At 35.1% G+C, this 22,401-nt stretch overlaps 1 protein-coding gene across 8 annotated transcripts in view; it reads left to right on the top strand.

Annotated features, from left to right (window-relative positions):
* FRYL (FRY like transcription coactivator) overlaps nucleotides 1-22,401 on the top strand; it is a 257,732-nt gene that overhangs the window by 50,207 nt on the left and 185,124 nt on the right. For 7 of the 8 annotated variants that reach the window (XR_001918189.1, XM_018049438.1, XM_018049437.1 and 4 more), the window contains exons 3-4: nucleotides 17,046-17,175; nucleotides 21,019-21,093. The gene's annotated coding sequence lies outside the window, so the exon portion shown is untranslated. The remainder of the gene's footprint in view (nucleotides 1-17,045; nucleotides 17,176-21,018; nucleotides 21,094-22,401) is intronic. The other variant, XM_018049433.1, reaches the window with a different exon arrangement.

Genomic DNA, 22,401 nt, shown 5'->3' with positions numbered 1-22,401 from the left:
CTCTAGTCATATGGGCTTTAGTAGTTGCAGTGTGGGCTCAGTGTTGTGGCTTGCAGGCTTTAGACTCTGGCTTTAGTAATTGTGGTACACCAGCTCTGCTGCTCTGCAGCATGTGGGATCTTCCCAGACCAGGGATCGAACCGGTGTCCCCTGCATTGCAAGGCAGATTCTTAATCACTGGGCCAGCAGGGGAACCTGAGGAAGTGACTTTTAAACTGGGAGTTGAAGGCTTGTTAGGCTTCACCTGGTGAAAAAAGTTGGAGTTCCAGGTATAGGAAACAGCATGTGGAATGATCCTGAGGCACAAGAGAAGTTGAACTACATTTTAGGAAATGAAATGGCCCATTTGACTGGCATATAGGCAGAAGAGATAGAGAGCTATGAGATGTGATCTGATTTACTTTGTAAAATGAGGTTGAGGGGTGCATGCAGAGGTTGGTTAGGAGCCCGGTTAGGAGGCTGTGGTGGTAACTGAGAAGTAGTGGTCTCCTGTTCATTCTTCTGTGAAATTCTTTCAGTTCTATACCTTTAGTGCTTTGTTCATTCTGCCCTAGTTCAAAAAGTCATCTCTTGGCTGGTCTGATAGGTTTTTATACAAATTGGTTCCGCTCTGTTTTAGTTTCTGTTCACCATCCAGTCTGCTTCAAAAGTGAAGAAATCACAAGTCTGTTCATATCGCTTTCTTTCTTGAAAACTCATGGTGGCTTCCTGGGATTGTTAATTTTATGTGTCTACTTGACAGAGCTGAAGGACGCCCAGAGAGCTGGTTAAACATTATTTCTGGGTGTATCTGTGAGCGTGTTTCCAGAGGAGATTAGCGTTTAAATCACCAGTGTGGGTGGGTGTCATCCAATCATTAAGGATCCAGATAGAATGAAAAGGCAGTGGAAGGGTGAATTTGTTCTGTCTCCTTGGGGCTTCCATCTTCTCCTGTCCTCAGACGTTTGAGTTCTTGGGCTTTGGATTCTGGGACTTACACCAGCAGCACATCATCCTCTGGCTTTCCAGGTGGCTCAGAGGTAAAGAATCCACCTGCCAATGCAGGAGACGCAGGAAATGTGGGTTCAATCCTGGATGGGGAAGATCCTCTGAAGGAGGAAGTGGCAACCCACTCCAGTATTCTTGCCTGGAAAATCCTGCAGACAAAGGAGCCTGGCAGGCTACACAGTCCATGGAGTATCAAAAAATCAGGCATGACTGAGCATGCCGCACGCACATCACCTTCATCCCCCAACCCCAAACCCTTCTGGCCTCAGACTGAGAATTTTACCATTAGCTCCTCTGTGTCTCAGGCCTTCAGACTCATACTGAATTTTATCACTGGTTTTCCTGGGTCTCCAGCTTGCAAATGGCAGATCATGGGACTTCTCAGCCACCATAACTGTGTGTGTGTATGTTAGTCGCTCAGTTGTGTCCAACTCTTTGTGACACCATGGACTGTAGCCCACCAGGCTCCTCTGTCCATGGAATTCTCCAGGCAAGAATGCTGGAATGGGTTGCCTTTCCCTTCTCCAGGGCATCTTCCTGATCCAGGGATCAGACCCAGGTCTTTTTGCTTTCTAGGCAGATTCTTTGCCATCTGAGCCACCAGGAAATCCAATTATAATAAATAACCTCATATATATATTTTTTTATCCCGTTGGTTTTGTTTCTGTGTAGTCTGTGAAACCTAACACATTCCGTCTTTGCAGACAAATGAAAGCCCACCTGAAATTGAAGCCTTTATCATTTTCTGTAAGCTTTAAGTTCTGCTCCTTTGAGACTACTTCTCTTTAGGAGAACAAGACTGGTATTTTTCTACCTCTTCTTTTTAACTCATCTTCATCCTTGTCATGATATCTCTGCCTCTTGAACCCTACTCCCCCACCCCACCTTTTTTTTTCTTTCTCCTAAAGTCTCCATTTATATCCCCTAATCCTTCTTAAATCCTCTCAGTCAGGTTGGCTTTTAACTTTTGTTAATATGCTAGTTCTAAGATTTACACATAGCCTGTGTAAATATTAGAATTATTTTTGTATTTATTTGGAGTGCAACAAATTGTATATATTTCATTTTTGTGACTGATAAGAACTCAATAGATATTTGTTGAACTGTAGGAGATTAGGGAGCTTTCCATGTGCTAGATCCCTAACTGAAATCTCTTATAAAAGAGGTAAGTCTCAAGTACAGGTTTATAAATATCTTGTATTGAACCTTCAGGGAATGACCTCATTTAGAAATAGTAAGATCTGACTTTGCTTTTGAAACAATTTTTACAATTCAGTGAATATTGGGTAATCCTTAAACTCTTTATGCTAATTTGGCAAAAGATGTTTATATGATAATATCAGAGAATTCTGATGATTTACTAGGGTGTTTAGAACACAAATAGACGATTTCCATGACAGTGAGGAGCAACCAGTAAACTTCTGACTTTGTAGCATATCTGAATGTACCTCTGCTTTCACCTGAGGAATCTTTCTGACTAATTGTCCATGGGGCCAACTTCTTTTTCTTTAATTAATTAATTTTTTAATTAAGCGTTTTATTTTGTATTGGAGTATAGCTGATTAACAACGTTGTGATAGTTTCAGGTGGATAGCAGTGGGACTCAGCCATACATGTACATGTATCCATTCTCCCCCAGACTCCATGCGGCCAACTTCTGAACAGGTGTCTTGCTAGGTTAAATATAGTGGTCTTGCATGTTGACTGGGTTTCCATGATGGCTCAGCTGGTATAGAATTGGCGTGCAATGTGAGAGACCTGGGTTCGATCCCTGGGTTGGTAAGATCCCCTGGAGAAGGAAATGGCTACCTACTCCAGTATTCTGGCCTAGAGAATTCCATGGACTGTGTAGTCCATGGGGTCGCAAAGAGTCGGACATGACTGAGTGACTTTCACTTTCACTTTTGTTTGTTGACTAAGTTTAATATACTTGATTCTCATATGTGATTTTGTTTATACTGGGGCCAGCCAGCATGTTTCTTTTGTGAGGAGAAGGGTGCTATCATTATGTATTCCATCTTTTAAAATTATAACAAATTTTCTTTTCTTCCTCTCTTATTCTCTCCCTCTCCTTCCCCCTCTCCCTTTCTTTCTACAAATGAGGCTGAGTTACTTTGTGTGAGTTAATATAGCTTAGTATTGTGTAACTGTGCTACATACATTGTGTTGCCTTCTGATACGAGGTCATTTCTCTGAACTTACAATGGAAATGGGGTTTATACAGATTTGTCTTACATGTGACTTTTTGGATATAAATCTACCTTTTAAGTCTCTTTGGATCACCTCTTGAATTAAGTGACTATTTTTGTCTCCTAATATATATTGGTACAATGAAAGGGATAGATTATAATTTTGCTTTCATACTAAATGAAATTTAATTTTGCCATTGGGTATGCAATAGATACTAAACCTTCTAAAGCTATTTTTAAATTAAATTTCCTAAAGTCACATTTCAGATTTTTTGTGTTTCAGTAGTGTTAACTAATGGGAAGTATTTTGGTTGTATTATTTTAAGGTAAAAATATCTTAATGGAAATTTTAAATGAGCTTGCTTAAGATGAAACTAGGACATTAAGTCTTAGTTTCTGGAATTTGAGTTTTAAAAAATCACCATGAAATATCAACTAGGGTAGGGGATTATAGGTAGGAATCAAATTATCATTTGGTACTGTGATCTTCAAGTTTAGAATAATGAAAGATTTTACTTTTAAAACTAAATACCTATAAAACAAAAAACGTTTCGTGTAGCTCATGGTTTGACAGGTTTATGAAAGGCTTAAAAGAGAAAATTGTCATAGATAAAATACCACATTATCCATAGGATTTATGTAACTAAGTAAATGAAAGTGAAAAAACCTGGTGAGGTGGGATAAATGACTTAGTTCCTCACTTTGCACTCTCCATATCTTATTTCCTCTCATTTTAAATTTTGCATGAAGATTATAGCTTCAAATATAACATTAATTCAGAGGCTGATATATTAAAGGGTAAGCTTTTATTTTGTAATACTCCATTTTTACCATATTGGAACTTTCTAGAACACTCTCCTTCTAGGACGGTTTAGGAGTGGTCGTGTTGTTGCTCAGTTGTGGCCTACTCTTTGCAACCCCTTGGACTGCAGCACGCCAGGCTTCCCTGTCCTTCACATCTCCCAGATCTTGCTCAAACTCATGTCTGTTGAGTCAGTGATGCCATCCAACCATCTCATCCTCTCTCATTCCCTTCTCCTCCTGCCTTCAGTCTTTCCCAGCATAAGGGTCTTTTCTAACTGTGTGAAAGACCTGGGTTTGATCCCTGGGTTGGTAAGATCCCCTGGAGAAGGAAAGGTTTTTGAATGTTGAGTTTTAAGCCAACTTTTTCACTCTCCTCTTTAGGTCTTTAGTTCTTCTTTGCTTTCGCCATCAGGGTGGTGTTATCTGCATATCTGAGGTTATTGATATTTTTCCCAGCAGTCTTGATTCCAGCTTGTGCTTCATCCAGCCCAGCATTTCTCATGATGTACTCTGCATATAAGTTAAATAAGCAGGGTAACAATATACAGCCTTGATGTACTCCTTTCCCAATTTGGAACCAGTCCGTTGTTCCATGTCAGGTTTATAGAGCTGGGTAAGTCACACCACACAACTAGTTTCTTAAGGTTTATGTCTTATTCATTGTTTGTGTCCTTCACTGTCTAGCTTGATAATATAGTTGGGCTCATTGAAGGTCATAGAACTATGTCTGTTTTCATTTATTATACTATACCTGGCGTTAGGTTTCTAGAAAGGCTAATGTGTTTTCTTTTTGTCTTTTTACTTTTATTCTGATAGATTTTTCCAGTTAGCATTTATATCTAGCTTAGTATGATTGGAACGTGTATTATTTTTCTTAACAATAAGAGCATAACCTGAATTGGGAAGTTGGTCCAGAGTCAAGATTCAAAAAGTGTAATTCCAGTGACCTCGAATCCACTAAAGTGAGCTAGAAACTAAAAATTCTTGCAAGGTAGAGCAAGAATAAAGGAAAAGGGGCATGCAGGGACTCAGCAGGAAAAGGATGATTTAAGTGGAGTGGAGGGAAGTTAAACCACAGACAGAGCAACTGATACTTGCATGCTTTGTCAGGTTTCCCCTATAATGTAAAAATTGTGGGCAGAGCATTTTACAGCTGATTTGAATTATCACTGTTTGCTGCTGCTGCTAAGTCACTTCAGTCATGTCCAACTCTGTGCTACCCCATAGACAGCAGCCCACCAGGCTCCTCTGTCCCTGGGATTCTCCAGGCAAGAACACAGGAGTGGGTTGCCATTTCCTTCTCCATATCACTGTTTAAACTGTGATAATTAAAAGTTATCATTAAAAGTTAACTATCAAAGTTAAACATCTTTGGGAAAACATATTTTAGGTTAAAGATTATTTTGAGAATTCTGGCTGAGGCAGAGAAATGTCACTTTCCTTTAGAAGATTATTCTTGAACCTTTCATTTAATAGGGAGACATTAGCAGTAGAGGATTGAATTTCATCTTAAATGAGCTTCCCTATTACTTGGTAGCCATAATATGATTTCTTCCTTCCTCCCTATTTTTTACTTCTGATAAGGCAAATTTATTCTTTCTTCATGAAATAGTCAAGGTAAATTATGTGTTAATTATGCTTAATTATCCTTTTTTGAGAGACCTCTTGCTTTTGTTCTAATGTTCAGAATCAGTATAAAAATACTGAAATCATAATTGCATTTTAATTTGAGAACTTTATCTTGAATAACTCCATGTAAGAACTTATTCTTTTAAAATATAAGAGAATCCAGATGTGCAGTTTTTCTCATTTTATCTACTAGTTGTCAGTTTCCACAGCTGCATAGTTGAACATTTATAGAAATTATGGGTTTGTTTGGGTTAAAACGAAGTAATGTATTATGTTCAGCACCTAATCCATATTTTTCATACATAGGCAGCTCTTAGTGATTAGTGATTGTTATTGATTTCAATTTCTAGGGCCCCATTTCTTAGGGTGCAGTGAATTAATTCTGAATTCTACCCTCCCATGTTTGTAATTTGTTTAGACTGACTTAATCACTGTGGAGAATAAAGCATATTGGTGGGGTGGAGCTTTTGTGTGTGTGTGTGTGAGTCCTTTTTAGAGTTACTGGATGTACTGGAATGTGAAGGATTAAACTCTGTGGCATGTTCTATATGGTCATTCATAGTGACCAAACTGATTTGGAATGTTGTTTTGTTGCTAACTTTGAAATGTGTTATTTTCTGAACAGAGAATGTTGATCTGAATAAATTGCTTATTATCCTTTATAAATATCTAGAATGAGATGAATTGTCAATCAGTGTAAATCTTATCTGACTCAATACTTTCTTTCATAAACACAGGGAGGAGGCAATCCCAGGGTAACCTTTCGGGAATAAAAGACAGGCATTGCTGTGCAATTCAGAGGGTTATGTGGTAGCACCAGCTTTGGAGCCTGTCACAGTAGGAAGTCATGTTTCAGAGACCTACAGCAAAAAGTCATATTTATTAATCATGTTTATTAAGCTTTAATATGTCACTTAACTGGCTCTTCTGTCAACAGCTAGCCAGTTCCTCAGAGAGAGGCGAAAAGCTGTTCTTGTAGATTGTAGCTCCAGTTACTCCCTGGCAATGGAGGCAGTGAGGACCACCTCCTTGGCAAAGTCTTTCCTGTCCCGTCCTCCACTTAAATTGATGATTGACTCCCTTGTACCCAATTGTTGCTTGAACATATTTAAGTAACTTGTCTCAAAACATCTAAAAAGGGTTGCCCCATGTATCTCTCCTCCAACTGGCCTGTAAGCTCCTGGTTGGTTGCTGTTGCATCTGTGTTAGTGTCACTTAGAGCAGATTCTGGGAACTCAGGGTGGATCCTCGGTCTGTGTTAAGTGTCCATCACACTGTGGCTTGTGGAAAGTCCTCAACATTAACTGGTCCAGTTATATTTGTTATAACTGTTTTATTAGTTCTATTTGTTCCAGGTGCTCTCTAGTTCTTCAATGAAAAACCTCTACAGAGGCTCATTCTACCCTGAATCCTATACTCCAATTCTTATTTCTTTCTCTGCTGCCAATGCAGATTATCTCCATTTCCTTTATTTCTTTCAAGGAGCAATTCAAGTTTTTTTTTTCCATGAAGGTTTTTAAAGGTATGTTTAATTTTAGTAGTAAATTCAGAAATCCAAGAAAAAAGTGAGAAGTGTTAACTAGAACTGCAAACTTAGAATTGGCCTGTTAAAATACATTACACTTTTAAGTAACAAAAACATATTTGTAAATATTTTCCTCTTAAAAATTAGAAGTTATGTTAATTTTGGTAAAATTCTAAATTTTTTTCAAATTTAATTTAGAACCTTGGAGAAATGGGAATTTGGACTAAAGCTTATGGAAAGAAATCAAGAGGTGTGTTAAATTTCCAGGTTGTCATGAAAAAGGTGTCTTATTGCATCATATGTCATTTGATAACAATTTAAAAGGGATAAAGTTTGATCTTATTGTCCTTATTTGTAAAAGGATTTATTGGGCTTTAAAATTGGAAGTCATACATAGACTCCTTTTTCATCTTTCACCCACTTAAAATAAACCATCATAGTTTATTGAAAGTTAATGTGTATAGGAAAAATCCACAATGTCATTGACTTTTTTTTTTTTTTGAGAAAACTGTTCCTTCTTAGACTAAAGCAGAGGAGACTGTTTGAGCCTAGAACTGTTAGACTTTAGAATGCCGAAAATCATGGTTGAGTTATAAAAGTTCTACATTTTCGAGTACTCTGTTGTTATTTTTCTTCTATACTGAGGCCATTGCTTAATTCTTTGTTCATTAATAGTATTGTTAAGGATGAAGGGAAAAAAACATATTATTGAAACTAAAAGTTAGTAATTTGATTTGATTCTGAGTTTTAGAGTAATTTTATGGTGAATTGTTTTTAATACCTTTATGAACGAAATAGCATGAATGTTAATAGTAGTTTTGTGACATGTTTTATCTATTACACACACATACACTGCTACATGATATGTATATATATTTTAACAATTTTATGCTTATGAGTTTGTAAATAATATACAATAGCATTGATTTTACATTTAATAGAATGTGGAAAACATACATTTTAAGGACAGAAACTTACGCTTATGCTTATTTTGCATATTATTGGTTGAACTTAATCTTTATTTAGTACTTTGTTATTTTTATGAAAGCTGGCTTGCTAGGTGCTGTGGGAGATATAAAATGAATTTCTTGCTCTTTAGGGACTCATAATCTCGGTGCTAACTCTCAGAAGCACAGGATTTTAGAACATGAAGAGATTTGAGAGATTCTCCTCTCGTGGGTGGGGGCGCCAGTTGTGTGTGTTTAAGTAGTAATCCTTTGATTCTTGTCCACTTCAGTGTCTCCTGGACCCTGCTCCCCATTCTCCCAGACAAGTACTAATGCTATTTTTCACACAGGGTTGAGAGGAATTCTTCTGCTCTGTTTGGTAAGCAGGAGGACCTCGTTACAGGCCATTTTTTGGCTTGTTTTGTTTGCAGGCCAGTTTCTTAGTTCAGTATTTAAAACTATGAAGTCAAGATTATCATTTTAGTGGGTAGTAACTGGGTGGGAGGCTATTAAAAGTGTATTGCAAATGTATCACGTGTATCATGTGGGTATATTTATATTGACATGTTATATAAAATGTATTAAAAGTTCATTTATGCAAAATTCTTTTTTTTAAACTGCAGTGAAAGAGTTTAGAAAACATGTGTCTAGTCTCTGTTTCTTCCTTGCTTTAAACTTAGGGAACAGCCATTGATCCTTTTATCACTGGTGCTGCTGCTGCTAAGTCGCTTCAGTCGTGTCCGACTCTGTGCGACCCCATAGACAGCAGCCCACGAGGGTCCTCTGTCTCTGGGATTCTCCAGGCAAGAATGCTGGAGTGTGTTGCCATTTCCTTCTCCTTTTATCGCTAGATATATTACTTAATTCTTTTTGCTATGCTCTTTTGTTATCATGTTCAGTTCAGTTCAGTTGCTCAGTTGTGTCTGACTCTTTGCGACCACATGAATCGCAGCACGCCAGGCCTCCCTGACCATCACCATCTCCCGGAGTTCACTCAGACTCACGTCCATCGAGTCCGTGATGCCATCCAGCCATCTCATCCTCGGTCGTCCCCTTCTCCTCCTGCCCCCAATCCCTCCCAGCCTTAGAGTTGTTATCATGACCTGACTCTAAGATAAAGTGTTTTCTATATAGTTAGAAATATACACAGGTTACATTTTCCCACAGTACTAAAGATGTGCAGTGAGGTAGTATTTTCATTATACTTGCATGCCTCTGCGTAGAAATAAACACTTTGGTGGATCTGTTAAGCTGCAAGTATTGTTTATGATGTGCCTAGCTTGGTACCAAGATGTGATTTAAGCACCAAGAGAATTTGGATTATTTAATACTAGTACATAATAAAACTACTTATCAGATATTCATGTGGGCACATACAGAGGCATAATTGTATTCTTGTAATGCACAATATAAATACTAATATTGTCTTGGAGAATCAGCATGGTATGCTGAAGCCATGGTTTGGAAAAAGGCATTGTAGTATGTTTTTATCTGTGGGAATTACTGGCAAGTGTAATTGAGAGATTCTAAATACTGTAGTTGTTTACTTCACTTTTGAATTTGGCTTAAATATTTTTGGTCTTATATTTTTATAATGATTGAATTATGGTAGAAGTTTATAATTGTTTTGTAGATTTTAATTTATTTCTTAAAGATTTATTTTAAAAACAATTTCCCCTTGAAGATATTTAATATTTAAATATTTATATAAATAGAAATTTTATATAAACATTTATAGATATTTATACATTTATATAAATATTGTATTTAATATTTAAATATAATGATAAAATTTTAAACAGAGAGATTAGTGGAATGAATGTTCATATACCCATTCTTCAGCTTCAACATTGATCAGCTCTTTGTTAATTCCATCCATTCCGTTTCCCCAGTTCCCACTTACTTTGATGCAGTTCCTCTGTCATACATATCATCTGTAAATATTTTAGGATGTGTTTCTGAAAGACAAAGACTTCTTTTTCTAGTCATAAAAAGTAGATTCTTAAGAATCTTTTTGAGGAATGTACTGAAGTTATGAACACTCAAATTGTGTTTGGGATTTAGAGTGATATAAAGGAAAAGTGAACTTCTTTAAATAGAATAAATGGAAAAAGAGAAACACTTGAAAAGCAATTGTACCAAAACACAGCAGAAAAGTTACAATGAAAAAGCCAGTTAATATCTTTGAAGTACCCATGGAGAAAGGAGAGAAATTGGCAGCTTTGAACACTTAGTATGTGTCTACATTCTATAGAGGTCAGTAGGAAGTAAGGCCAAGTGTATTTCATTCCATTTGAGATAGAAATTCTGATTTTAGACTCTTTCTTGAGGGAAAAATCAAAGATGTGTACAGAGACTGCCAATCAGGATATTCATTGCAGTTTTATTTATAGAGTGAAGAACTGAACCTTATGTTCAATACCAGTGGAATGATGAAATGCACATACTATATTTATAAAATTTTAACTGTATTTTGTAACCAGTAGAAACAGTAAAACTTAACACCAATTGTATAAAATGTTGAATGCATGTTGAAAGATATGAAAAAAATTAACCCAGATATTTACATGAATTAATACTGGCCATCTCTTGGTATTAGAATTATGAGTAACTGAATTTCTTCATTTCTTTTTTTAGAAGTATTACAGATTTTATCTATCAGCATATGGGATATGAGTTAATAAATAATAATAATAACATCTGAGTACTTATGTCAAGCACCATTTAAGCACTTTTCATCCAAAAGTGAATTTTCATGATAGCCCTGAGAGGTTTTTATTATCTTTATTTTATAAGTAAGGACATGGGCATAGAGACATTGACTGCCTTGACAATTTGAGTCTATCATTGTAAGTTTATTCTTTATTTCTAAATGTAGTTTTATCTCTAGTAATTGCAAAGGTACTATAAAGACTTTTGTTTTTCTACTTATTACTTAAAAATATATAGTGAATATTATGGCATATTAGTAAATGATTTGTAATTGATGGCTAACATTTCATCTAGTGACTATACCATGATTTGTTTTTTGTTTTTTTTTTCATTGTCTGTTTTTGTCCTGCCCCTCCCCTGCAGTATTCTGCTCATAGGAATAATAGTACCATGATACCTTTGTGAATAAATCTGTCTGCATTTCTGATCATCTTCCTAGAAAAGGCTTTAGAAGTAGAATTATTGGGTCAAAGAGCATAGACATTTTAAAGGCTTTTGATCCAGTTTATGAGGCTGCAGATAACAGATGATCATTCTTCCTTAAATTTAGAGAAATTATTTTGGTGCTATAAATTTCGCAGAAATGGGTCAGCTAAACATCAGTGGGAGTTTGTGCTTTCATAGTTGCTCTTATAAAAGCAAGACCTCTCTTAAGTTTACAGACTATAAACAGAGAAAAAGAGAAAAGACACACTTTGGAGATAAAATTGTGGTCATTTACTTGCTCTGTGATCTTGCCTAGCTACTTCTTCATTTTTCTGAATAACTTAAAATTTGGATTAGCCTTGAGACTTCTTTACTATCAGTTGTTTCATATAACATATAAAATATATACACCGTATTTTCATAGTTTTCTTTAATGTTTGGTATTTTAGGACCTTAGGATCATAATTAGGTAATTTCCAATGTATAATTTTAAAAAATTATAGGTATAAAAAGCATAAGACATTGCTTAGAGACAGTAATAACCTTAGTTTTAGATGTTGTATTTTTAAGTAAAAAGCTTTTTACTAGTGGATCACTCTCTTCTTGTGAAAAGCAAGAATAAAAATTTGGGGGTCATTGATGATTTCTGTTAAGGTTAAAGTTTTATTGTGGTTTCTCTTGAGCATATATATCTTCTTGCAAGCACTGTGGGTGACTTCTGTGGAGACTTCAGCTGAAGAGTTGAGCAGTGGGAGTGGGAATTTTAACTCAAGAAGGTCCAGAGAATAAATAATGAAATCAGAAAGTTTACCTATGAAATTATTGAAGAGGTTAGAATCAGTTTTCTCCTGGAAAAACTAAAATTGATAAAGGATAGTATCAGTAGTCTAGAAATTTGTTTGAGGTACAAATAGAATAAATAGAATACAGTCTATTGAAATTTGAAGGCTTTAAGTATTTTAATGAGTAAGAAAAAGCACAGTTGGTTCTCTATCTCTATATCTTCCACATCTACAGATTCAACCAACCTTGGATTAAAATTATTCAGAAAAAAGTTACAGAAAGTTCCAAAAGATAAAACTTGAGTTTACTGTTTACCACAGAATTAGCATTTTATTTATAATTATTTACATAGCATTTATGTTGTATTAGGTATTGTATAATATAGAGAGGGTTTAAAGCATATAGGAGGATTTGCATGGGTTATTTATACATACTATAAACTTTTATAGAAAAGACTTGAGCATCTGATGCTTTTGGTTTCCACAAGGAGTCCTGGAAACATTATCTCCTGTATATAGAAGGATGACTGTATTACTTCTTAATACTATGAATAGTAAAATTATGACACTATCCACTATAAATGGCAGACAGAAAGTAAGCATTAGGAGGGTTTTTATCAGGGATTTTTAATCCATAATTAGTAATTGGATTACAGAGGTTCATAACCCTGCAAGATTCGCTGTGTTTACATTTTGGAAGGAGAGGCCTCCAACACTTTTTTCAGATTCTCAAAGGAAGGACTACAAAAAATTCAAGCTCATACTGGAAGGTAAGCCCTGTGAGCCTAGGGATTTTTGTCTCTTCTGTTCACTCTTCTGTCCCTGATTCTTGGCATATAGTTCTGCTCAATATTTGTTAAAGGTATGATTTTTATAAATTCATGTGTGGCATACATAGTTACAGCAATGGATTTTTTAGAAATTAGGGATGGGAGAAAATTCCAGATTTAGTGACATGATGTCTTACTGGGCTGTTTCTACATTTGTCCAAAAATTTTCTTCTTATTTAAGTCTAAATGAGTAGGTAGGGCACTTATACGGAGAAGGCGATGGCACCCCACTCTAATACTCTTGCCTGGAAAACCCCATGGGCGGAGGAGCCTAATAGGCTGCAGTCCATGGGGTCGCAAAGAGTCGGACACGACTGAGTGACTTCACTTTCACTTTTCACTTTCATGCATTGGAGAAGGAAATGGCAACCCACTCCAGTGTTCTTGCCTGGAGAATCCCAGGGACGGGGGAGCCTGGTGGGCTGCCGTCTATGGGGTCACACAGAGTCGGACACGACTGAAGTGACTTAGCAGCAGCAGCAGGGCACTTATATGATAGTTTTGTGATCTAGTTCTTTTTTTTTTTCCTGTGCCAACAGAAATGCTGTTGAATGGGTTAGAAATACTATAGAAATGTAATGCTGTAGAAATGTAAAAGGAAAATTATTCTAAACAATACATGTTCATTCACCAGTTTACTAGAAAATGTACTTTGGGGCTGTGTCCTTATGATTCAGTGAATGAAACTGTTACAGAAACCTTCCCTTTGAATTTGTGAATGGAAAATTTTCCTAATTGTTTTCATTAAGACAAGTAGTATGATAACGGTTATTTTCGCTAAAAATGTAAAATCAACAAAATATAGAAAAATTTACCTGCAGAGAACATTGCTTTATCAGCAAGAGATTTAGATTTTTGCAGTGAGCCCAATTATTCTAGCTCAGTGCCATTATACAGCATTTTTAGCAGGTGATATTGTATAATCCATGCTTGCATTAGTCAGCATCGTAAGTTTCCATACTTCTTAAAAGTTGAAATAAAGAATGACAGAAGATTGAAATGCAGGTTTGTTTTAGATATTGTAAAAATTAAAACATTTATAAGGTAAGAGAAAAAATGAATTTCTAAAAATTAGTGTAGTGGAGTCAGTGTTGATTTATGAATCATTAATTTTCTTTCTTAATTAAAGGGATGACTATAAATTCTTTATTTTAAAAACTTTTGTCAGTCAGACAAAGAGGATAATTTGAGTAATTATTTGCTGCCTACATTTGAGTCTTTGTGTATAGATTTTTCACATCTTCCATAATCTTTGGCAGATTAAAAAAATATTTCATTTTCCATTTTCTGTACTTATTTTGCCATTATAGATAGGAGCTATGATTATTCTAATTTATTTGAAAATCATTGCATCATTTTGGTCTTTTGCATCATTTAAAGAGGTCTTTCAATATTCCCAGAATAATTTTAATAGAAAGACTGAAGTTTTCTGTTATAGATTTAATATCTTACATTGTGGTTTCTTTCTTTAGTCGAAATATGATTGAATCTTTAGGTCACCACACTTTCCAGTATTCAAGTGTAAGTACAAAATATATATTAAAGTGAAATTTAGGATTTCAAGTTGGAATCTATGAAGTAATTTAGCTTAGTCTTTTGACTCAGTGGTATAACCCTTTCTATAGCATTTCTAACAATCTTTACCTAAAAACTCAGCAGGAACTCCATTTCTTTATGAAGCAGGTTTTAAATGAATTATATAATAATTAAGTTATTCTTTTTATTATATTGAGCTCAAATCTACCTTGTGCTTGGAACCATAGCTTCTTGTTCTCCTTTTCAGATTATGAAGTATTCCAAGCCTGTAAATATTGAGAGTACTTACATTGAACATCACTGAAACTCATTTTTTCTTAATTTCTGCTCTATTTGTTCAAGATTATAATTTTACGTTTCAGTGTATATCAGAGATTTTTATGTCAGAAGTTTTACTACAGTTAGGGTACATTAGATTTGTGACATTTCTTTTCTTCATTATTCTTGTAATCCTTTTCAGAAAGGAAATGAGGTTAATATGTTACCTGAGCACCTATTCAACTTTCTCTTTTACTTTCTAGACTACAGTGAAACAGAGTTGTCCCTGAAGGACCTCATTTGACCTGAGAATCCTTCCAAGCAGAGCTGGGCCACTGTTCTCTTTATTACACATGGAAGGTTCTAGATCATTAGTCTTATTGCTGATTTAAAGCCTTGAATCTTTGAAGCTTGTGCTATTTGACTAATTTACAGCCTTCTTTTCAGTGTTGTCAAATGCCATCTGACCTCCTTAAGTCACTCTTGAGCTTATTCTTTTAAAATAAGAAACAACAGGATCGGTCATGTGCGTACCGCGGCCGCAGTTACCTGACCTCTCTGACCTTGACCATCTCAAAAGTAGGAGTATAGAAGCAGTAATAAAATCTGTTCTTTTCAGGGCTTCCCCAGGGGTCCAGAGGTTAAGACTCTGCCGTCCAGTGCAGGGGCTGTGGTTTCAATCCCTGGTCGGGAAACTAAGGACACACGCGCTGTGGAATGTGAACCCCCCCAAAAAAACTACTCTTCTTATAGATAAACTATTCTCCAAATTAATCAAGTGAAATGAAAATAAAAGCTCCATTTTAGGTAGTCTATATGGAGAGAAGATAAAAGTACAATTGACCTGCCCCCCCCCAAAATAAAACCCCATCACCACCAACAAAAAAACCCCAAACTACCCCTGAACAAAACAAAAATAGTATAAATTTCATTAAATACAGACTAGTACATGACTGCTCTGCTCACTGTAGGCAAGAAATGATATGCTGTTTGTCACATAAGTTTTATTTGCTTTGAGGGAGAAATGATTCCATGAAACTAAGATAAAGTATCAAAAGTTATGGTGGGATTGTAGATAACCATGTTGTTAGTAGATGCAGAAATATTTGGTGGGGCAGTTAAAAATTCGTAAGTCTGAATGATAATTGATTATAAACAAGTACATCTATATTAAATTAGTAGTTTCGTATTTACCAGTTTGGGGCTTCAGAGATTTGGTTTTAGTCATGATTTAGCTGATTATGCTTGTGAATAAATGAAATATTTTTATATTTTTCTAACTTGGCTAAAGGAATTTCAGATTAAGAACTTTTAAGTACACAATTAATATTTTATGAAATAGTTCTTTCTTTTGGGCTGGGAATTAAATTCATTAAACAAGAAAATAGTAAGAAACAGGATGTGATTTAAAATGAGGTTGATTTGTGGTTCAATGACAAATTAAAAATGTGGCCTATTGAAAAATGCACAACCTTTCATGGTACTAAAAACATAAAATGTATTTGATTGCATGTGAGGCCTTTTATGCAGTTAAAGGATAACTCCTTTTGGTCATTGGTTTCATTCTTAGTAGTCATCAAATTATTACATATAAGGTATAATAGTTCATAATCCAGGACCTGCTCAGAGTTATTATAGTTGGACTTTGAAAAATGTGCACCATAAACACTGCAGATGGAATAATATTAGGCCTAGTGGATATATGAACTATTTTGCAAATCTGATTATTTTGGTGAATAAAATGAAAATGGATTTAATTTATTATTGAGCAGTTAGGGTATTGATGTATTTGTTCAATTTTTGTCTAGTAAAAGCTTTGTTTGTCGCTGCAAAGAGAAGAATGGAGGGGGAAAAAAAACAACTGTAGATTAAAAGGGATTTAGGAGAAACAGTAACAATTGCCTGTATGGATTTTGTTTAGCTTTGAATTAGACACTTATGAGACAGTTGGAGAAATATGAGCACTGATTGGTAGTTGATGTAATAAAGAAATTATTGTGAATTAATTGTAGATATTACAATGATACTACCTTATGTTTATAAAGCAAATCTTTGTCTTAGAAAGAGACATACAGAATGGTCTACAGATAAAGTGGTATAATGCCTGGAATTTGCTTCAGAATGCCCCAGAGTGGTGGGATAGAGGTTGAGGGGTGGGTGAAGATGTAAATGCTATAGGATTGGCCATGAGTTGATAAGGGTGGGTTTATCATAATAGTCTCAATAATTTTGTATTAGTTTGAAAATTGTCATAATAAAAACTTAGAAAAAACATAACACTAATTGAAAGAGGATAACTGTAGCACCTAGTGACCCTGCAATATAATATATTCATAAGTAAGGGTGGATGTGAGTCACACACAGATGTACTTATTATAAACATGTCTAATGTATCAATCTCATATTTTGTTTTTCTTCAGAGCTGAAGCCATTATTTAATCTTGGATGATTAACACCTAACTGCTTAATTCTCAAAACTGCTCAAGAGTCCCATAGCCAGGATTAGATGATCCAGCTTACCGCCAAGAAGTTCTTGTCTTGAATTCTACGGTAAGATTATAATGAATATTCTAAAGGTGAAATAGTGACTTACAGGTCTCAAAAGATTTTTAAATGCTGTCTTTGAGTGACTACCCCTGTTAGTTATAATTTATAACTGCTGTAATTTCTTAATTCTTTAACTGTTACAGCAAGAGCTCAAAGTTTTGATAATCAACCAAAGATCTTAGAAATAGCTTTATGGCATTTCGCCATCATAGATTCAGCTGGTAATGGATATTGCAGGCCCATGCTTTATACCTCGCTGTTACGCCTCAGGGACGGTCCTCCAAAAGCTGACACTGAAAAGGAGTTTGACTCCTAGATGTTTGTTAGGAATCCACACCTGCAAAGAAAGGACATTATTGGACAGAAGAAATTGAAGCATATTGCAGGCTCAACAAAACCTTGGCCAAGCCAAACAGGGAGTCTTGTAGTTGTGAGAGTTAAGCTTCCTGGGGATGAAGATAAATCCTTAGTGCATTTGCATCATGCACAGGCTATTAAAGAAGCCTCTCAGCAAATATTTGTTGAAAGAAGGAAATCTGAAAAAAAATCTTGTGGTCTCTTCTATATCACCTAATCCTTGCCCTTTCTTTTTCCAACTGAAAGTGTGGTTTAGAACAGTGAGGTTAACAGTGACGTGTGTGGTTGTCTTGTATATCATGAACAAACATGAAGCTAACTTGCCCTCATAATCAGCATGTTTGTTGCATACTACTGTATTCCTGGGCTCCACAGATAAGGAAGACCTACAAAGGAACCTGAGAAAAACAACACACATAAGTTTCAATGTGCTGGCTCCCATTGTAGCTCAGTTGGTAAAGAATCGGCCTGCAGTGTAGGAGATCCTGGTTCGAGGAGAAGGGATAGACTACCCACTCCACTATTCTTGGGCTTCCCTTGTGGCTCAGCTGGTAAAGAATCCGCCTGCATTGTGGGAGACCTGAGTTCAATCCCTGGGTTCGGAAGATCCTCTGGAGAAGGGAAAGGCTACCCACTTCAGTATTCTGGCCTGGAGAATTCAAGGATGGGGTCGCAAAGAGTCGGACACGAGGGACTTCTAAGTTTTAAAGAACAAGAGACCATATCAGTAAAGAGGAAGCAAACAAAAGGCCAGCATGGATCTAGAGGGTATTATGTTAAGTGAAGTAAGTCGGACGGAGGAATACAAATACCATGTGATTTCACTTATATGTGGAATCTCAAAAACAAAAAAAGTAACACAAATAAATCAGAAATAGCTCATAGACACAGAGAACAAACAGGGGCTTGCCAAAGGGGAGGGCATGGGGATATGGGTGAGATAGGGTGAGGGAGATCAAGAGGTACAAATTTTTAGTTATAAAATAAGTCATGAAGATGTAATGTATAGCATAGGAATATAGCCAATAATATTGTAGTAATGCTGTGTGTGTGACAGGTGGTAACTAGACTTACCATGGTGATCATTTCATAATTATCCATATAAAAATCTCGAATCACTATCTTGTACCCCTGAAACTAATATAATATTATAAGCCAGTTGTCCTTCGGTTTAAAAAATATGAATGAGGTAAGATGGAAAAACAAAAATAAAAACCTGGGAAGATATAGGGATAACTTCTAGGTTATTAAAGGACATGGATTATGGTTCTAACCAGTTTGTTTTTGCATTTTGTTGGCAATAGGATGATCATATATGAATTTTTATCCTTCTGTGCTCCAGGGTTAAGAGAGAATCTACTTCTGAGAAGGATTTTTTTAAAGTCAGTGTTTCTTTCTAGTTGGTATAGTCTTGCTTTAGGGCAAGAAACTTGAGTCCTTTACTTGGCTTCCTTGTTTTTTTTTCCTCCTTTTTACTGTAGAATTCCATGAGACAGGATTTGCATGAATAAATCCTCTAAATTTCCTCTGAACCTTAATAATATATTAATGCTTTATGTATAGAGGATTTTTATTTAATATCTTTTAAGTGAATGAAATAGAGAATAATTGACTTCATTATTAATGTTAAGGATTAAAAACTCATCTATTCAGACCTTGGTGGCTCAGATAGTAAAGAATCTGCCTGCAATTCTGGAGACTTGGGTTCGATCCCTGGATTGGGTAGATCCCCTGGAGGAGGGCATGGCAACCCACTCCAGTATTCTTGCCTGGAGAATCCCCATGGACAGAGGAGCCTGGTGGGTTATGCTCCATGGGGTCACAAAGAGTCGGACATAACTGAGCGACTAAGCACATTACAATTCAGACCAGAAATTTACTTGTTTGTATATTATAGCAATTTCCTTGATATCTATGTAGACAACTTTATGCTTCATCTTTTAATATATGTAGATCATTCTCTTCCTACTGAGTGCTGGAAGAAAAAGATTGTGTTTCACTAAATGAATCAGGTTTTTTTTTTTCTCTTAAGAGTGTATCCTTCAAAGTTATCAGTTTGACTACTTAGGGAAGTTTATGTCTTATCTGTTCATTTTGTTTGTTTTCATTTCTTTTTTGGTCACTTAGTAACCCCACCAGAGGGCAGGCAAAGAAAGGGAGAAAAGAAGATATTAAAGTGCACAAAGTCTTATTTAGTACCTTTCACTGGCACATTTTATCATGCTTCTGGATTACAATAAGGCAGTAGGATCAGTTACTTTTGCTATTTTAAAATATTTAATAGGATGCTTAGTTATTTGGAAATAAATTATGTAAGGTTGATGACTGGGTTTATTGAATTAAATATTTATACTTTAAACTGTTCAATTTTATTTTCTTAGATTCATATATTTTAAATTATCAATTTTTTTTTAGTAATTCATTCCAAGATTTCCTTTGCTACTTTAGATAACTTATGATTTTAAGATTATAACTTATGATTGATTATAATGAACAAGTTTTTTTGGTGTGTGTTTAAAAGTACATTGGTACAGATTGGTAAAGAATCTGTCTGCAGTGCAGGAGACCTTGGTTTCATTACTGGGTCAGGAAGATTCCCTGGAGAAGGAAATGGCAACCTACTTCAGTGTTCTTGCCTGGAGAATTCCCATGGACAGAGGAGCCTGGAAGGCTACAGTCCATGGGGTTATAAGAGTTGGACATGACTTGGTGACTAAACCACCACCACCACAGATATATTAGAAAAGATAAACTTTTAAATGAAACAACCACCAGAAAGTAAAGCAGAACCACAGCAGCAGAAAATAAAATAAAAATAAAAGTACATTGGGATGTTCATAATACAGTATAGTTTTAAATTACTCCTTTTCACCTTCTATAAAACTTGATCCTCCTTGCAGTCTGCTAGTGAATTTCCGGAATGATAAGAATTATCTTTTGAGTTCAAGTTACTCTTTCACATTTCAGCTGTTAAGTGTGTTTAAAAGTAAGACACACCTCAGACCAAAGTAAATTTGTCCTAACATTATCACAGTGTAGGTTTTCAAAGTCTAAACGTTAAACTAGATGGATGCTAAGCATTTTATAGTCTCAGTATTGCTGTTACCACCCATTGTACATGTACTTGTATATGTATATATAAAGTGCAGTTTCACAGTTGGTAGCTGTTTGACTTCTTATCAGTATGAACAGCAAATGTCCTAAAAATCAGCTTCAAAACAGCTGGTAGTTGACCCACCTAAGTTCATATGACGTTTCTTTGCTCTTTGACACAAAGAGTGGACCTAACCTTCTCATTGAGGAAGTTGGTACAAATACTTGTCTGTGTACTTGTGGGTCCAGTAATGTAGAAAAACCTTAATATGGAATTTTTGAAAAGAGTTGTTCCTCCTGTTGTTTCGGGAGATATGGTTTTGGGCCCTGTAGAGAGTTTTCAGGAAAGTTCTCCAAGATTACTGAAATTGAAACGTCTTGGTTTGCTTTCATCAGAGAAGACAGAAGATCAGGAAGGTGGAACCCATTTCTGTCACAGTCATTATGACAAACACCAACATCAACAACTAGGTAAAGTAAAGATGTGTTTTCAATCCTTTAATAAAAAGTATTTTAGAAAAGTAAAATTATTTTTACAAGTATGTATTCTAGTGAGCATAAATCTTTATTTGAAAATTAAGTTTAAATATTAAAAAAATTTTAATAGAGTAAATGTACAGTTGGCATAAATGCTTTTAGTATCTGAAATTTTGCTTAGGATTTATATGGAGAAATATTGATTGCTTCAAGTTGAGATGGAGAAATATTGATTGCTTAGCCATTAATGAAGTTTAGTGATTGTGGAAAATATTTTGATTATGCTTATTGACAAAAATGTTATTGTTACAACCTATAGGATATATAAGTGAAAAAGAAGATACTGAGTTTTATCTATCGCTACAGAAATCACTTTTTTTTAAGTTCCATTCTTTTGTTCTAAAAGATAAAGAGTATTTGAGGTGAACTATAAAAAAAAAACAACCCACAACTTTGAATATAATTGTGATTATTTTGTGTCACAATACCTTTGTTTCATATAATTCTGCAAAGTTGAGTATAATGCATTTTAAAGTTTGAGAGCATGGTACTCATGTGTTAGGAGAACAATCAGATTTGCATATAGTAGCTAGAAAATATTTTTTTAAAAAAGAAAATCTTTAGGAACATGAAGAAAAATGCCTGCTTTAATATTTTGATTAAAACACTTTAAGATATTAAAATGTTCTTTATGATTATTAATTTTTATTATAGGGAATACTTAACTGCTCATATAAATTAACATAATATTTAGTAGAAAGAAAAGATTTTCTCTAAATTCTTTGAAAATTTCATATATATTCTTACAGCTGTTTTCCATGTATATTTAATATGTATTTATGCATTTTATTTATGTAATTCAAAAATTATATTTGCTATCTAAATTGTTTTGATACTCGCTTTTTCATTTAATGCATCATAAACATTTTTCTGTCTCATTTAAACTGTGCACTCCATTGTGTGATACAGTAGTTTATTCAATCAGTCCCTTATTGATGAACACTTAGAGTGACTTTAGTTGTTAATTATTAGAAGTAATTATTTAATAAATATCCATTTATTTTTATTCATTTATTGTATTACTTTATGCCTTTGTATGATTGCTTCTTAGTATAAATTTCTGTGTGCCTTGAAAATTTTGATAGACAATGCCAAGTTACCTTTCAAAGGTATTTCAGTTTAAGCTCCCCAGGGCAGTATCCCTGTTTCTTTGTATCCTCCTTAACACTATTTCTTGTCAGTTTGAAAAATAGAGTCATATTTAGAAGAAACCATACTTTCTGTTAAAATATTATGTAGAAG

Source organism: Capra hircus, chromosome 6 (assembly GCF_001704415.2).
Source record: "Capra hircus breed San Clemente chromosome 6, ASM170441v1, whole genome shotgun sequence".
NCBI lineage: Eukaryota > Metazoa > Chordata > Mammalia > Artiodactyla > Bovidae > Capra > Capra hircus.
This window is presented reverse-complemented; position numbering and strand designations above follow the sequence as displayed.